Source organism: Eleginops maclovinus, chromosome 21 (assembly GCF_036324505.1).
Source record: "Eleginops maclovinus isolate JMC-PN-2008 ecotype Puerto Natales chromosome 21, JC_Emac_rtc_rv5, whole genome shotgun sequence".
NCBI lineage: Eukaryota > Metazoa > Chordata > Actinopteri > Perciformes > Eleginopidae > Eleginops > Eleginops maclovinus.
Window position 1 is genome coordinate 12,825,027 of NC_086369.1, and position 18,468 is coordinate 12,843,494.

The window sequence follows — 18,468 nt, forward strand, 5'->3', positions numbered from 1 at the left end:
CATTTCTCTATCTCGAATCAGCACAGAATAACAGAGACCCTAAATAACACTGACTATGTTTACAGACCTTGTGTGACCCTCTTCAAGAATCCTTCTCATATTTCCACTAGAAAAAGCAACAGTTTGGTCATCCTGAACTGAAAAGACCCCTCTGTCTGGGTAAATCTATTCTAAACAGGAGAATAGCAACTGAAACCGTCAAACCGAATGACCTGCGTTGTGGATCATATGTCAGCGCGTCTCTTTAAACAGCATACTTCTCGTGCAACGGAAAAAGAAACAAGCTTATGGTTTATTTCCTGGGCAGAAATCGTGCCTTTTGGCTTCAGATCCCATCAGGTAATTACAGTTTTAGTCATTACTTTTATAGGTTTATCTTCCGAGGGGGGGAATAATCCTATCAGCAGGGATGGTGGATGAAACGCCATCATAAGCAGAGAGCTGGGCTTGCGTAAGTTAAGCATATGGAGATATCCGTCTCTGCTGTCACTGCTGTTCCTGTGTCTCGTCAGAGAAATAGTAATTAATCTCAATGAGGATCTCTGTTTCTCACTGACAATTGTGAAAGGAGTTGTCTAGATGACATTGGTGCGGTGAAAGAAAGAAAACAACATTTAGACTTTGTAAAAACGGTTTCTTTCACAGGTTAGGTTTGTTATAAACTTTAACCAATGGAACCTTTCTTTCAGGGCATGTTTCAAAATGTACACTTCCTTTTTTATTTGTTGAAATGGCTTACTCATCGAGACAGTGACTCATGTATACAGCAAGATTATAGAGCATTCAGTAAACCTTGGGAAGTTTGTTTTTTGTTCAACTAAACAGTAGGACATATAATTTTCACAGAAAATGATTGTTGTGCCAGACATGCTGGTTCCAGTCTGCCATCCTTACCCCAAAAGGTTTAGAGTTCATGGGAAAAAACTGCAAAGCAAAACCCGTTAAGCCAGAGAAAACACAACAAGTCGCTATAAGAAGCTCCAAAAAAGGCTAAATTCATGAGCTAACAGGTGGGCCACAAGGTTTACCATTTAGTTAAGCGTTCTAGCTACCATTCGCTAATTAGACCAAAGACAAAGTGCAGGCTGATGGGAATGTACTTAGTGTAGTTTGGCACATATTCAGTCAAAGTCTGGATGAAAAATCAGGGGAAAAAGTCATTAGGGTTGGATTTAGTTTAAAAGGTATTTCAGTCTGGACCAACTGCCCAACAGACATTGCCTTCCAAAAGCCATTCCAAATGTCCTCTCACTAATTGTAATGTGGAGCCTTGTTTTATAACAGATGAGAGTGCTATCTGGTAGGACAGTTTTTAAGGTGCAGTCCAAAAAACTGGAAAACTGCAAGGAACAATTTGTAAAAAGGCCCGTGAAATTAGATGACAGGTCTTGGCAAGAAACTGTGAAAACGGTGTCTGACATTCACAAAGTCACCAAACTGTTTCAGAAACCCTTATTCTGAAAAGAGAGAAAAAAATTCTGTCCCCAGCGTTGAAAGGTTTGCTGAGTCTGTGCAGCCTCCTGTTACCCCAGCAAGGTACAGGAGAGGAGGGTCACAGCCAAGTCATTTCCGCTATTTGGACTAAACCAAAGCATCCTGGGAGCCTGAGGACTCATTATGTGTGGTGACACTATGTGCCACGGGAGTTGTCACCAGGAAACCAGCTGACAGGTCCTTCAATATAACACACATTTCGTATGACCTCACATCTGGACAAGCTGCAGGAGCGTGGTTTTGCTCTGCCTCCAAGGCCGATATGTCTTTGTTTAAAATCAAAAGCACACCTTAAGGAACACACACAGAGTACCTACAGCACAACAATACATATAACATATATGCAGCACAGTATTTCTCCAAAAAGGGAGATGGGGATCCTAAAAACATCCACACCCAGAACTCTGTGGCATAAAGTGTTTACTGACATTCTCACAATGCTTGTTACTCACTTGAAGACTCAGAACAACAACACAGGTCGCTGATGCTTTATACCACTTGGTGACAAAGGAACAAGAGGGACTGCGTTGGCTTTATTTCCCAGTTACATTTTATTCCTGTGTGTGAACAAAGCCAAACAAACAATAGGCAAAATGTTTCACTTCACATTTCACTGTCAGGGGAACAGGCTGTTCCCCTCAGCCTGCCATTGTTGTTCTCTAAATTATACTGTGCTCCACGGCAACGTTGCCTCAGAAAATCAGTTTCACTCAACACCTGATTTGTGTTTGTGGCTGCTACGGGGGAAGCAGAGGTACACACCGAGCAGGGAAAATGGAAACAAAGGTTCCTACAATTGCTGAAATATATCCATCTAAAAGAAATGTGCTAATTTGAAAACAATGGACCGTTTTCTCACCTGGCTTTTTGTTACCAGGTTTGTACATAATTCCAGAGTTTTCTATGGGGATAAATGAAGCTCTTTCAATCACCATATTTTTAACAGTCCTGCGTTAGACCTGTCTCAAATGGACAGCAATTTATTTATTTAGACATAAACATACACAAGAATGTGCAACACAGTGAAAAAGCTATGACACAAAGACTGAGAACGCTAGCTCTCCATCGCCGCAGTCTGATGACGGTTTACTATTGATCAATAGTATGAATGAAAAGAAAAAGAAAAAGGTGTGAAGCCAAACATACGTAATAAATACCCAAACAGGGCCGTCGTATAGCTCAGTGGGTAGAGCTGGCGACCATATAGGCCCTACTGGGGTTTGAACCCCATGTGGTGGACCCAGGTCCGGCCTGAGTCCCTTTGCCGCGCGTCTTCCCCTCTGTCTCCCTGTTTCTGAACTGCACTATATTAAAAGGCACTGGTTGAAAAATTCTTTAAAAAAGGTGTGTTGGTGTATCGTTTATCCTAAGTACAAACAAGTCACCTTTTTCTGTGACAGTTGGAGCTTGCCACATTGGACTGATTTCTGTCTTTAGATTGGATCAGTACTTTGTGAGTCTCTAAAGACGCTTCCCCAAAATCAAAGTAGAAGAACACTGCTTAACAAAAAGGCCTATCGTGTTCCAAACCTTCTACTGCAACAACAATGAGCAAGTTCCTATGCTTTTGTTGGTCCCATGCCAAGTTGTGGCACATTGCTGTGAGGGCAGCAGCTTTATTAGCTCCAAACAGTCTACTGGATTTACATTAGGGCGTTAATAACAACATAATCCCTGATGTGGCTGATTACTCAAACGGTTTCTGTACCTCGGCCTGAGGCAGCTCTGCTGACAGATGACTCCACACAGTGTCCAATAATAAACAGAGGACACAGGAGGAAACATGAGACCCGGCTACACTTCCAGTCCTTATAGGTAATCCATCATCGCAGTGCTGACCGGCTAACTTTCAGGGACCCATGTGGACGACATACAATACAGTCAAGAGAGACCCCCGTCACGGATGTCTTAGCCCCCTCCTTTGACACTGAGCATTGTTTCCCACTGCCTCCGCTGACTCGCAGGAGACCAGAAAGGATAAACAGAGCACCGAGCATGGCACAAAGTTTGTCCTCCTCCCTAATGAAGTGAAACCTCCCCGAGACCAAACATCATTCATCAAACTCCGGCCTCTGTGTTGGTGTGTGAGCGCCTACACCCGAAGTCTGTCCATATCTCTCTGCTTGGGTTTTCATTTTGTGTCCTACAGAGGAGGAAAAAAACCCAATTCTGACCAGTTTCTTTCTTGTTTTGTTTGGCACAAAACTCATACATCCAATTTCCTGTCTATTAAATCAGAAATCTCAGTTATATCTGATTTTCATGTGGAGTTACACTATGCAGAGTAGGTTTCCATTGTTGATTTATGCAGCCTTATGACACAACTTCCCGGTTATTTATATAGGAATGAGCTTTTTTCCCCAGATTTTGCAGCTGTGCCATAATATTTACATGATAAATTGCTAGCTTGTGTTTAGTCTGTGCTCAGATGTATATCTCGGTGAAATGTTTTTTCTCATCACAGTTTGGCAAGTAAGAGTTATTGATGTCTACAGCAAAAGGCATATATGGACATATGAGATCGGGGTCAAAGCAGATCCTTTGTAACGGCTTCAAAAATTTCAATTGTTCCAGGAAATTCTAATAAAAATCAAAGAGAAATAAATAAAAAGGAGGATGTTCTGATCAAAGACACTATTGGATGTAACACGCCTTGCATGATGGTAAAAAGCTAAAGGAAATGAAGCTTGATCATTCTAAGAACCTAAATCTGATCCAGGATGTGTGATATCTTCCATATGGTGCTGTTGTACAGCTGTAGCATAACAAAAGAAGCTGAGCACTTCCAGACACGGCTGTGTTGGGTATAATGTACGAGGGCCAGTATGGCTGCTTTGTTTCATGTTTGCTCGGGTTAAACACTGTAATGGCTAAACTCTGTGTCTGTTTCATTACACTGACAAATCCATTTATAATGGTCCTCAGATTCTAAGCATAACAAATTACTTCAATGGTCAGGTCTCCCAAAGACTTAGAGCAACAGGTTTGAGCATTTGAGCCGGATCTCCTGTCCTGAGAGTTGAAATGAACACCATGTTTTTAGATATCGATTTTTAACTTTCAGCTTTTCCTGACGTGGATGATAAAAGTATTTCCCTTCAAAAACGGAGGTTTCATTCATGTATTCAACTTTTACACTGAGATACATCTTGTGGTTTGGGCCTGTTCTCTTGTACAAGTTAGTAAATACTACATTATGTGGGGATTCATTTGTTGGCAATGACAAAACCCTTAGAACTCATAATTGCCTCTGACTGGCTGGGCACATTGTGTTTAGGATACAAATACAGCGATCTAATTTTATCCAAATCGCCTCCCAGTCTGCATCTCAGTTGCCCGTTCAGATCCTTTACCTGTGATCCACTTCAGGATCAAACGTCAGGCTTTATATTTGTGTTGACATCTACTTGTTCCCCATTTCTATAGAAGCTAACTTTGAGCATTTTGTGTTGCATTGTTGTTCTTCTTCTTATTGTTCAAAATTCCACATCATCAACAAGTAGGGTTCACCTCAGATGCCTCAGCGTCTCACAGACACAAGATAAGAAGTCTTGATAACACTCGGTAACATAAGGGGAAATAGGTCAGACTAGGATGTGTGTGTGTGTGTGTGTGTGTGTGTGTGTGTGTGTGTGTGTGTGTGTGTGTGTGTGTGTGTGTGTGTGTGTGTGTGTGTGTGTACTCTCAGCAGGCTCCACTGATAACACTCCCCTATCTCTCCTGCATTTAGTGCCGCCATGCCTCTGTCTGGGTTGCAGCGACTGCCGCCTCGGGGGAAATAAGGATACAGCACTCAGGTTCCCAGCAGGCCCAACATATGGAAGCTGCTCTCTCATCCAGTGGAGATGAATTCATCCCAAACTCATCTCCTCACACAGATTAATTTGGCAGACATGGCGAGGCAGGTGGAGAGTGTTGAGCGGCATCTGTGTGTGCGTATGAGATTGATGTTGAGGATACTTTTTGCTTCTGTGTCTCTCACTTGTGTACCGCTGAAGGCCTGGGTGATGGAAAACGGAATGAGATGTCAGCCTTTTGTTATTTACCGTCATCCCCGTGTTATTATTAGTCTCAGAAGTGAGGAGAGGGAGATTCATAATTTATTGTGAGTATCTTGGAAAGTTGTCATTGGTAGCACTCTGAATTGAACAAAAACACAACAAGGTTCTTATTAGACTTAAGGAAGTTACATTAAAGGCAGGGGTAGGTTCGTACTGAACATTTGAAATGTCAACTATATCAAACACTAATCCCAGAAATTAAGATTGCTTATTAATAAACTGCCTGGCCAAAAAAAAGGTCACAAGCCTGTGGGGGCAGTGCTATGATCTGGGGTTGCTGCAGTTGGTCTGCTCTAGGTTCAGCAATGTGCCCAAAGAATGCGGTCAGCTGACTCCCTGAATATACTGAAGGACCAGGTTATTCCATCAATGGATTTCTTCTCCCCTGATGGCACGGGCATGTTCCAAGAGGACAATGCCAGGATCCATCGGGCTCAGATTGTGAAAGAGTGGTTCAGGGAGCATGAGACATCATTTTCACACAAAAAAATGAATGCAAGACAGAAACAAATGTTGTGACGTTGCAGAAGCTTGTGGAGACGATGCCACAGCGACCTTTTTTTTGGCCAGGCAGTGTATGTTATCGTCATAAAATTTATGTCAACAATTCTCTTTTCCGGAACACACCAGAGCCTTTAACTCTGATATGTTATGGTGGATTACATGGTGTATGAATTGAATGCAGAAGGTAAAGCTTCTAAACTCATAGATAGATTTACAATATAAAACTATCTTTGACACAAACAGAAAGCTTGCGGGTCAAGTGCACCTCCTGGGCTCTGTGAGGCCCACTTCTAAATTCAGAACTGAGGGCGGATTTACTGTAGAAAATAACGATAACAACCCAGAAACTAGTTCAGCCTTCAGGCCAGTGGCTCAGCTGAAAAATAAAACCATATGGTTGCAAACACAATCCGCCTTGATTGTCCAAACCTAAAATTACAGCCATTTGGTGCAAGGGGAATCCTGCAGACAGGACTCACATGCTTCAGTGCTTTTATGATTCTGGGTAGAACGAAGGCAAAAGGATTAAGTTGGGGGTTGGCTCAAGGTTACGGGTGTTGATCTGCAGTCTTTTAGTCCTAGTATGAAAGAAAGAAATGGGCATTTAAACATCAGAATACCTACAGTAATAAGCCTTTTTAACCTCGCAGTAGAAGCAATAATATAAGAAGGCATGAAGTCTTCTATGATCCAACATGACACAAACTAAGGTCAAGGCTTCACCTTAAATGTTGTTACTACTTTTGCCATTCCAACATAACAGGGGAGTCAGAGCAGCTTTCTGAAAGACACAGTAAATGTAACAAAAGGAGCCTACGAATAATCCAATACACTTTTAAAACTCGTAAATATGACTTTCAACTCCTAAAATACAATAACACCCTGTCATAGGGCAATGTCTCCTTTGGCTTCTTGATAAATGAAAAATAAGAAAACAGCAATAACATTAATACGTTGGTTTTCAAATCAATTCCCTTTTCCCGTTTGTTTTATCCCTGACTAATGACTGCTCATTGAAGGAGTATAGTGAATAAAAGGCCATATTCCCAGGATAATTGCAGATGCAAATTGAAACACGCTGGAAGGAGATTAACTGCAGAAAGAATGATGTACTTTTATTAATCCCCGTGGGGATATTCGAGAATTCTGCATTTGACCCATCCTATTGTTATGAGCAGTGGGCTGCCATATGTGCGGCGCCCGAGGAGCAGTGTAGGGAACGGTGCCTTGCTCAGGGACACCACGGTAGCACAGGTCTTTCGGGGACTTGAACTGCTGACCTTACAGTTCCCAGGCCAAGCCCCTAACCACTTTGCCACCACCGCCCCAGAGTGTTGCACTGTGATGCAGGAAACCATACAGGGACCTTAAAACCTCATCAAAGACACAACAACTTTTTGGAGTTCCTGCCAACATGCTGGTCTACGGTCTGTGGCAGAGGTTAATAAGCATTGTGGTTGCTATCTGATGGTTGCCCAAGGGTGATGGGAATCTGTGTGTGTGAGAAAAGAGGACAGTAGGAAATGTCACTGGCCCTGGTTCAAGCTCTGGGTTTTCCCTGCCACATGATTGTTTTTGGTACAGTAAGCTGAGAAAGCAAACTGGCAGCACTTGAGGGAACAAATGAGCACAACTGCGCTACCAATGTTGAGCTTTGAAAAGTGAGATAGATGCTTCAAACGCTGACAGTGTGATAGCGCAGACGTGCTAGCACCAAATGTCAGAAAAAACCGCTCTTTGTTTTTCTCTGTACTGGGACGATTGATCCTCCTTTTACTCACAGGATTGTCTTAAAATAAAAACTTCAGCAGCTTGTACGCAAACAGCACAGTAAGTTTACAAAGCTAATTTAATGTTTATGTTTGTACTATCGACAATTAAGTCTCTTCTGTGAAGCAATTTAGAATCTCTAACCCTCCATTGTCTTAAAAGGTCAGCGCTGTCAGGACTGCTTCCTGTTGGTCAATGGTGCTAATTGGGAGGAAAAATGTCCCAAAAGTTGAACTCAACGCAGAAAATCACAGTCATTTCTTTCGTTTTAAAAGCCTCGGTCGTGACTAGCAGTTGAGTCACATTCACAAGGCAGCAGGGGAAGCCTTTATGCTGGATATTATGCATCCGGGAATCCAAAAGCAACCTTCCAGTTTTAGCTGCCCTTGGTGTCTCATGAGTCACTTATTAAAAGGTTCCCACTGACAGATTTTCTGTGAATCCTTTCAATTTAAATTTGGATTTATTTAAATGTTCATTCATTTAAGAGCTAATGTGACACTAATGCAACACCTATTGTGAGAAAAACCTGCTAAACAATGATTAAGATGGTTTTTAAGGCAAAAATAAAAACCGTAATGAATAAATTCCATTTGCCTTTCCCAGAACAGCTTAAGAGACACTAAATATATCAAATAACCCACAGATTGTGCATGTTGAAACCCAAATCGGCCCTCTGTGCGAGTCCTGTAGCTTTAGGTGGAGGTTGTTGTCTTTAGCCCAACGTGGACAGGATTAGTTGTACAGTGGGTGGTGTCGTAATGTTGTCATTACCGGTGAAGAATATAAATCAAGCTAAATCAGCCTCATCAGTTTCCTTTCTCCTCAACTTTCATCTAATTTTTCTGTGACAAACGGACTTACCTTTCCCACTCCATGTGGAGAGACATTCGTTTTGACACCGTATGTGAAAATGTAAAGCAGGAGCAAAATGTGGTTTGGGAGGACTATGGAAATCAAACGTTCATCGCCGTTTGTTAAAACTGATGACACAGATCTTATCCGTTGAAAACCAGCCTTCAGAATGTGTATATTTGTTGAGTGACTTTCTGTGTCTTGTCCTTAAATGTGATCTTCTCCTTGTAACAAAAAAACATTATGATTCAGTTTTAAATATTCCCTTTATGCAGTGATGTCAGGGTTCCAGACAACTGAGGAATAGTTCAAATGTAACTGTGAGATAATAATAAAATAGAAAAGGATGCAGATAAGAGAACGGAGGGTTACTCGCGTGAAACAACTACATGTTTAATTTACAGCAAATTATTCAAGACTTTTTGTGACATGCGTAGGATGAAACAAGTGTTTCCCCATGATCATTTACACAGAAATCTGCCATCTGAGCAGATGAAAGTGGGCTCCAGCTAAGAAAAAATGGATAATTTCTTTGTAGTCCAGGCCTTTCTTCCTTCATAAAGGCCTGTTCTCTTGCATTTCTGTGCCCTCTCTTCCTCTCATGCCCCCCATCACTCTGAAGCTCTCATCTCCTGCAGCTATTCTCCTCCATGCCGCTGCTCATGAGCATGACATTCCTCCTCATTTCCTCAATGGTCTGCCCCTCCTCCTGAGGCTCTGTCGCTTTCCCCGGCTAGATCATCATCTCACTCTCCGAGCCTCACCCTCACAAACGTTGAGTCTCTCAGTCCTCTGTGTCACCTATCTACCCCTGCTGTCCTCCACTCAGCTCATCTATTTGTCAATTAACCACCAATCTTAGGGACGGATAAAGACCAGGATGCGATAAGGCACGCGCACACAAACAAAAGGAGAGGGAACTGTGAAAATAACCCCTCTTGGTTTCTTATCGGAGATTTGACACACTCATACAAATCTGTTGAAAATGTTCCGAGAGCGAGTTTGTCTCTAAAGCAGCACGTAGACCACCACGGGATGCAATTACACAAGGCCTAATAGGGACATTTTTCATAAGGGAGTTGGACTGTGAGTATCCTGTACCATCAGATAAATAACTTATGTGTGTTTTTAGGAATGCCCACTTAAAACGAAGAAACAAGCTGCCAAAATGTTAATTTAGTGTCACATTTTGTGAAAACACTGTATGTTGTTGACAATTTCTTAATTCATTATGTTCCACTCATGCTGCAAACACAGAAGAGCCCAGTTCATGACTGGTAGAGACCAGTTTCAATTTGTCTCATTTAACTCTCATTGAATGCCACCACGCTGCAACACGTTTAAAAAGGGAGTTTTAGGACCCTCCCATTAATCTTCACCATAGATGCTGCATAACTGTCACAAACAAAAAGTCACCTCGCAAACCAATTACATGACAGCGCGAGGAAGTAAACACACGGCCGCAGCGACTCGATTAGATGGATGACAAAATGAAACAACAGAAAGGAAACAAATTACATTGTGTCAGCGGCAGTGTCAAAAACACCCAAAGGGATGAAGGAGGAGCCGCCTCACGCAGCATGGCCACCTCCCAGGCTCAGGCTCAGGCCCCCCCCCCCCCCCATGCCTCACAGCTGCTCCGCTCTGAGTGATGAGTCAAGTGAATCATTCATTGGCAAAAACAAACAAACACATTTGTTGCAGAGCTCTAACATTATCACGTTTTCTTTTTCAGTCTGTTTTTTATGAATGAACCATTAAGCAGTGGCTCAGGATGTGTAACATTAAACAGTGTAGAATATAAACACAGACAAAGACACGAGACCAGGAAGCGGGAATGCTAACTCATTTTCCATTTCTTATGACCAATTCCTGCACCAAAACTTGGCCTCAGGTTTTAAGAGTAAACAGATGGGACAGACAATTTGCATTATTACCCCAGACTGAATGATCTGCACACGAGAGCCCCAGCATATATTCGCTCTCATTAAGATTTTATTAGAAAGCTATGCATTATCTTGTCTTATTACCGTCGGTAGTCAAGGGAATGGACAATTTGTAGGGCCCTTTTAGTCTGCTGCTGTGACATTACATCAGTTACCTTGTCATCTTCCATGCTCTCCTCTGTCGCTAAGACTGATCTTTTCCCCCTCTCCTCTGTTCAATTCGGTATGAATTCCTTCCTCTCTTGTGTTATGAGCCCAACACACACTTACACACTTACACTCTTTTTTATCAATTCTTGCTCCAGATGTGATAGCCAGGGTGGTGGACCGGGTACAAATTATTCATAATGTAATTAGCCAGTAGGGAAATCATATTAGAGAATCTTGTCTTGGACCTCAGGGAAACTTTAAGCACTTCATCAAATAATGGGCCAGGCATCAAAATAATATCCCTGACCCAGTTCTGCGAGGCCGTCTCAACCACTGCCTAAAAAACGAGAAGAATATCATGTAGATCCAACAGGCCGAGTTCAGCTGCTAAAGAAGCTTACTGAGGTTAATACATACGCTATACCAAACATCAAACATGTGTCACTTTGCTCTTTCACCAATCCAACCATTTCTATGTCAATGCTGATGGCCGTGTCTTCATTTATTCGGTCCATACAGAGTACCAGTACTCACGATCAAGGAATAATAGTAAAAACAAATCAGTATGGATTAAGATACCCTGGCTTTTATTTTTAATGAACCCAGCTCCAAATTAAAAGAACCTATATTTCCGAAAAAGCAACTCAGTCGGGTGTTTCATTAAAGCCCAACTGTATCCTGAACTCCTCCCTTAGATCACCCTAAACTTTGTATACTAGACTACATGGAACTGACTGGGATGGTTTTTTTCAGAAATTAGCATCTGGCTGAGATCCCTGCAGTACTGACCGGGTCAACGGCCAGCCATGACATTATGAATGGAACTGATAACCAAAGCAAACTGAAATTAATGTGGAACACTCACGTCATGCGCAACACCTGGTCTGCTCAAAGCCAGTCTGGGGGATCCTATCGATCCATCCCTAAATTTGATTTATATTCCTTCTCCCAACAACACCCTTTTATATCAGTTTTCCCTGAGACACTCCCTGTAATGTTAAACACATGAGACACTTTACAGGCTCTGCCAGAATACTGATAGACTTCTAAGAACTGCAAACCATCTAGTACGTGTTCCTGTTTGCATCATCCCGGAGATCGCTCTGTTCCGTTGCAGTGGAATTTAAAAGTGATGCATACTTTTACACTTTTGCCCACTTTTGGACTTTTATCCTGTCATCCATATCGATTCCCTACACCAGTTTGTTCAACACTTCTCTGAGTAAAGGAAAGTCTAAAGATAAAGGATGTACCGGTTGCTCTTTGAAAACAGGAGGGCAAACAACAGGAGCAGCTGAAATGCAATCCAACTGCTTATTGTAGTGGCTGAATCATGATGAAGACAACTTCCCGGAGCAGTTTCCTAGGCAGCTAAAAACAAAATACATGGCTCAATGGAATGGAAATTGAGCAAGCATTTCAACTCAATCAGTAAAATATAATTAGATTTTTAAATGCCTTACAAAGCCTTTAAAAAAGCAATAAAACTAATTGAAATTCCTGACTTAGTTAAACTCTCAGCGAAAATTAGCGCTGTACAGTAGGATGATGCTTAAATACATGCTAGGAGGAGCACAGGAAGGGGAGCACTGGATGACGGTAATTAGGTGAATAACGACTGGAGGGGGTTGGGGAATTGAAACAGGATGCAAACTCACTGTTTTAGTTCATTACGGAGTAAATGCCGGCGTAGATTGGGGTGTGGGGGGAGGAAGAAGGTGTGTTGTTGAAATAGATTTAGAGTAAAAACACGAGCCACCTGTTCCAGATCGGCAACAAAGGCTTCAGAGCCCCACCCCTCCCTCCTCTTCCTCTTTCCTTCCAACAACAGCTCATTCTGCCTGACATCATCTTGGCCTCCATGAAGGTCTCCTGCCTATCAGTGTGTGCAGTTTATGTGACTGGATAATATTTGGGTTTTGAAGAAAACCAACTTCCAAGCATCTGGTGAGAGATAAAGTCCTTGTGATGGCTCCTGGCAGGGACATGATTTTATCTTTTTATACCCTATAACTCTGAATGGTATGCTATTAAAAAGTCCACATTTTATTACCTACTGTTCTTTCCTACTTTTTGCAGCCACACTTAAAATTCTCAAAGCCAGCTCTGATACTCTAGGAGGAATTGGGGAAAAAATTAAGTTCTTGCCAGCGGCTTTTCTACTTTGTGTTGTGTCCCTTTAAAAATAATGAAAGACAGGGTATATCCCTCTTCCTCTGATTTCCATTGTTTACCCTGAGCCGATGGCTGCCTTTATTTCCCTCATAAATCTCATTGTCTGTGTTTGACTGGTAGATTGAGCAGACAAAATGGGCCGCTACTCTGAGCCTAGAAAGAGTTTGTTCCACGACATTACACCGCTGTTTGCTGGATGCCTCCATCCTGAGAGAAGTGGTCGCCTTTCAGCGGGAGACAGGAAGAGGGAAATATATCTAAGATCTTAAGGCTATTCAAGGTTGTAGGACATCAGTCGCCAATTACAGTGACTGAGGTTAGCCTGTAGCTCCTTGGTAGTGTGACCTTGTCTTCAAGGGCTTCTGCCGTGCTTGGCAGAGGAGGGGTGGGGATAACCACTCCTTATGTGGAATCGCTATCAAGGGATTTCGGAAGCACAATTATTATATTTTTTCACCTCCTAGGCCCTGCTGTGGTGCCCTTGAGCAAGGCACCAGACACCTCCAATCCCCCTGGGCGCTGCACAATAGCTGCCCACTGCTGCTACTACTAGGATGGGTTAAATGCAGAGGACACATTTCACTGTGTGTGCCCTCCTGTGCTATGTGACTAATAAAGAGGGTTTCATCCTCTGATTCTATGCAGTGTCCTTACATAGCGAAGTTTAAAATTCAGGCCTGCTTAATGAAAAATGTTGAGGATTTTGTCCTTTTCCTGTGCAATGATGGGGAAAAACTGGCCAACCAATGTTTATGTACCTCCATTCAGATAAAGAGGAAGGAGATTTCTATGGACAACTGCCAAGATTTGCTCAAAAGCACACTGTACGGAATCCTTCTAGGCTTGAGTCTTTGTTGCCCACCCATACACAAAGTAAAGAGCCCTCTCAGCTTTGGGGATGGAGGTGCATCTCAGAAGAGAATAGGCAATTAAATGATACCAGCTGGTGTTCTGGCAGAAATATTACAAAGAGTCCAACGATGTCCGACTCAGCCTCGTCTTGCATGGTTGCCTTGAAAGCCAATTGTTCTGAAACGCATTTTTATAATAGAAGGCATCTAGCATTTTCTGATGACCCTCCTGTGACAATCCCAGCAGATGGAGCAGCAGGGAGGAAGGAAGGATGGAAAAGGAGGTAAAGAGATGGCGAAAAAGACCTGAGACTAAATTAGAGGAAATGAGAAAGAGCATGTGGAGGAGAAAAGCAATGTAGGAGATATGAGCGATAGAGGCGCAGCAAAATGAGGACCGGAGAAAAGTGTTTTGCTTTCACAGTAAATGATCCATCTGCTGAAGTGTTTTGTTGCTGCAGGGAAGGAGTTTGTTTTGCCCTTGGGATGTCTTCATCCTCAAAGTGTAAGCTCACAGCTGGTTCCACAGTCAGACGGTGGTAGCCTCAAACTCAGGGTAGATGACCTGCAGTCAAAAAGCTGCTCTTAAATCCCTGAAACCTTTTTAGATCATGATGGTAACGAAGTGTATGATACTTTTATTTCAAGAAAAACAAAGGATAAAAAAGGACTGAGCAATGTGAGCTCCTACAGCAAAAGGGATGAAAGAAAACAGGAGAAAGATAATGTTCAAGAGGTCCTTATATCGAGTACGCTTTAATAACATTGTTAAGAGACTAAGAGGCTACTACACGATTACACTGACTATCAAATTCATTCAATATAAACATCACAGTGCAAGTGGAGTCATGGCGCCCCTTGAAATTACCAAATGGATGCCAGCAAGGACACAATCTTATTGCAGCTAACAAAATTCCATTCTCAAAGAAGAAAGAGCACAAAAAGAGATATGTCCTTAAGCTGACCGTCCGCCTCTTTCTCTTCCTGTGATTCCTTCTAATCTTTCCTCATGTCACCTCATCATGGCTTACTAATGACAGCAGACTGTCAGCACCTGATCATTTCAGGCTATTATATAATCTTATTGAAGGTCATTTTCTTTTGGCCCACACGCAAGGCAGCCCCTTCTCCCTTTCACCCTTTATTTCTTTGGCTATATCTTTTACGAATGACAAAAGCAACAGAATTGGATTAATAACTCTTGGGATGTATCCAAAGTAAAGAGAACAACAACAGTCTCTCCTCAGCTCCCCTCTCTCCTCCCTCTGGACGTCTGAAACGTGCCCCCCTTCCCTGCTTTGATATGGGCTCAGAGTACGGGGGGAGGCCCCTCAGGTAACCAGAGCTGGCTCTTTGGACTGCAGGGCCGGCTTTCAGAGAGAGACAGATGTGTCATTGAAGACAGCCAACCATGACCTATGGGCGAGCCAGACAGCCTGGGAGGGTCTGACAGACAGCGAGCAGATCTGTGCCTGAGAACACACACAGCCACCTGTTTTTACGCTCCTACAATAATCGTGTTGAGAGAAGTTTCATTTTCAGCCTGGGAATTTCAAGAGGGAATTTATTTTTCCGTTTGCTTAATTTCAATCTTCACCTTTCGAAAAATAGCATGTAATGTTTTCATGAGAGAAATTAAATACATGTGTTGAAGGCCCTGCATACATCTCAATCAGCTGCTAACTCTGGGCACTAAAACCATGATAAACAGTGTAGCCATAGTTACGGCTTTATGGGTTTGAATGTGTTTTTGTCATTTCCTGCTGCAAACTTCCAAACCAATCTGAATTCAGAACAAACTAAATGTGAGGACCGTTTATGAGTTGTTTGCTTGTTGATAGGTTTGGTTCCCGTCTTTATTTTGCTGCTGTAAAACCAACGCCACGTCTACTTTATGTGGAAAGGCAGGGAGCTGAGAGCATGCCTGGCTAAACCAAAAGGGGAAACCACTGATCCAGATGAAAACAAAATGAAAGGAGAAAATTATAGTTTCTGGGGTAAACTTAACTTTAGTGCACTATTTACAGGGGGTGATGAGAGCAACATGCTGTTTGAATAAGACGACTGAACCAAGACAGAAATCAATATAGTCATTAGTTGTTTGCGAAAATGTAAATATAATGTTCCTATATCTTTTCTACCACCCAACAGCAAGGAGTCCTTATGAGAGCAATGAAGCTGAGAAGCAGCATACTCTACTTTCAGCCTTCTCCATCTTCACAATAACTCTTGCTGTCAGTCACAAGCTATTAGCTTTGCAGGACAGTTTGACATGCTGACTTTGTATGTGGAATGGTGATTCGCTGACTGGGGTTTTACACATTATAGTTAAATGGGGTCATTTTGCAGCCTGCTCCCCCTCTGTATCCAGAATAGAGATCAATGGGTCTCATTATATTCCACTGATATTCAATCACGTTTCTCTGAGTTCCCTTGTTCCCCACTAGCCAGCAACCAGTGACTCAATACAGAGCTGGGTAAAGGTAACCAGGCCTCTGCAGCCAATGCATTATGGGCAAAATGCCTGAGGGCGCAACAATCTCATCCTGTTGATTCTGCTGCGACGACAGAGCGCTGGTGTTTGTGCTTTAAGTTTGTGCCTCAGTCCCAGCAGTTACTTTTCTTGTCAGAAAATATTGACTGGCTGAAAACGTCTGAATGTCCCGGTGACGTTATATTGTGTAGCAGGTTTTTTTAAACAAATGATTACCAATCATAGTAATGATGAGTGAAAAACACATTAGATGGCTGCAAGTGGACGAACGTCTGTTAAAGGGTCAGAATGCAGAGATGCATTTGATAGTTGTTTTTGAATTACACAGCATCTGTTTAATGGTATCATGCATTTCATTTACTCTCTCACGTTTAAAAAATGAATAAATAGATATTTAGAAAAATGTAGTTAGACAGTATCAGACCGCACATTAAACAAATTCTGATGTTTCCACAGTCATAACTTTGAAATCCTTTGGAGCAAAGTAAAAAGGCAATTTGATGAATCATAGAATTGGAGATTATTTTAAACAAACAGCTGGATCTCCATTGAATGCTTTGCTCATGTTCTCTGGAGTGTTCTACTGCAGAATTATTTTATTTTTTAGATTAACCCGGTGATCCACTCTACACTATAAAGATATTTGGCTTTTTTGATCAGTTCACCACACATTCTCCCAAACAATCCAGTGAGGCCAACTAGCTGATACACTTTCCTTCAAGTAAGTCTGGGAACTCAGCGCAAGACCTGCTGTCGGAGCCAGCGTTAACAACACACATCCCATCTGTTCCCTTAGCTCAGCAAAGAGGTTTCAGGTCCATGTGAGCAACTACAAAAAAGAGAAAAACATTCATCTCCTTTGGAAAATATTATTAGGCCTCCATGGCGGTGTGTACACAAGGTGGTCCTGCTGCCAAGCACACAAACACAGATGACTCTTCACTGTCTGTTGGCTTCAAGTGAGGTCAGCTTCTTCCACTTCCTGCTCCTCTCTATTATTCTATTGCACTGCAAAAAGTAACCACCTTAATCTTTATCCGAGGTTCAATTACACTTGATTCGACCCAACCCGTAATTTTTGAAGAACTGTATAGACACTTGCATTATCTACATGTAATGAAAGCACCTTTTCTGTTAGCATGTAGCTTTCACATGCTAGCAGCTGCTGCTGACTGAGATCAGAAGCATTCTGTCAGTTCTGGGAGACAACATCTGGTGACCGATTTTGGATATAGTTGTCTATTTTCTTCCAAATGCATACAGCTAAATGAAAGTGAAATTGTACTTTATAAAAAGATATACGTTATACCATTTTAGCATTAACATTGTCATGTAGCAGGAAGTTCTCTCTCTCTCTCTCCCCCTCTCTCTCTGGAAGTAGGATGTACGACCGGAGAAGCATTCATTAGGGCGGCCTTGGCATCAAATAATGGCGTGGAACAAAAGTGGACAAGAAGAAAGCGACGCGAGGGTGCAGCACAGATGAGCTGCGGTATCAAGGCCAGTTGAGGGGGAGGAGGAGGAAGGAAAGGGGGGACGTGGGAATTGAAGCATATGGGCGAGACAGTAATTGTGAGCGTGTGCGTGTCGGCACACATGCCTGTGCCTGTTTTGCTCATGAACTTGATGGAGATTGGGCCATTAAAGACATCATCACTGTTCTGCTCAGGGGGACAATTGATGCCGGCACAAACAAAGACAGAAGTACCTCAACCTCTCTTTTTGTCATTAATCAATGTAAGGACGGCAGCTGCAGCACCCCCAGCATCCCCACAAAAAGTGTGGGTGTTTGAATCCCTCACACTGTATATTTTTACAAAGGAGGCAATTTACAATGATGGGAGAGTAAAAGCTCAGGAAGAAGGAGGCAGACACAAGACGCCGTTGGAAGGAAGCACATTTTATCTTGGCAGAGAACCGGTGACCAGAGGGTCGATGTGTTTTTGTATTCCAGATGCTCGCTGGAGAATGGGCTGTCATCTGGATTTCTATGTGAACATGAAGAAGAGACAGCGGAGGGACCGGGGTTGTCCCACCTCACAGCTGACGCACTCTGTATATATTTGTCGCATCTGTATCCTCAACATTTCGGAATTTCTAACCAAACTAACATCCATTGTTTATGCACATGTCTTCTGTGTCTGCTGACTTCATGTGTGTGCATGTAT

At 42.5% G+C, this 18,468-nt stretch overlaps 1 long non-coding RNA gene and 1 other non-coding gene across 2 annotated transcripts in view; one reads left to right on the forward strand and one right to left on the reverse strand.

The window, feature by feature from the left end:
- Window positions 1–18,468, reverse strand: part of LOC134884031 (uncharacterized) — a 63,741-nt gene that overhangs the window by 35,691 nt on the left and 9,582 nt on the right. The gene's annotated exons all lie outside the window — the stretch shown is intronic.
- On the forward strand, window positions 13,307–13,436 carry LOC134858190 (U11 spliceosomal RNA). The gene has a single exon (XR_010164931.1). It is a non-coding gene; the product is annotated as a U11 spliceosomal RNA (small nuclear RNA).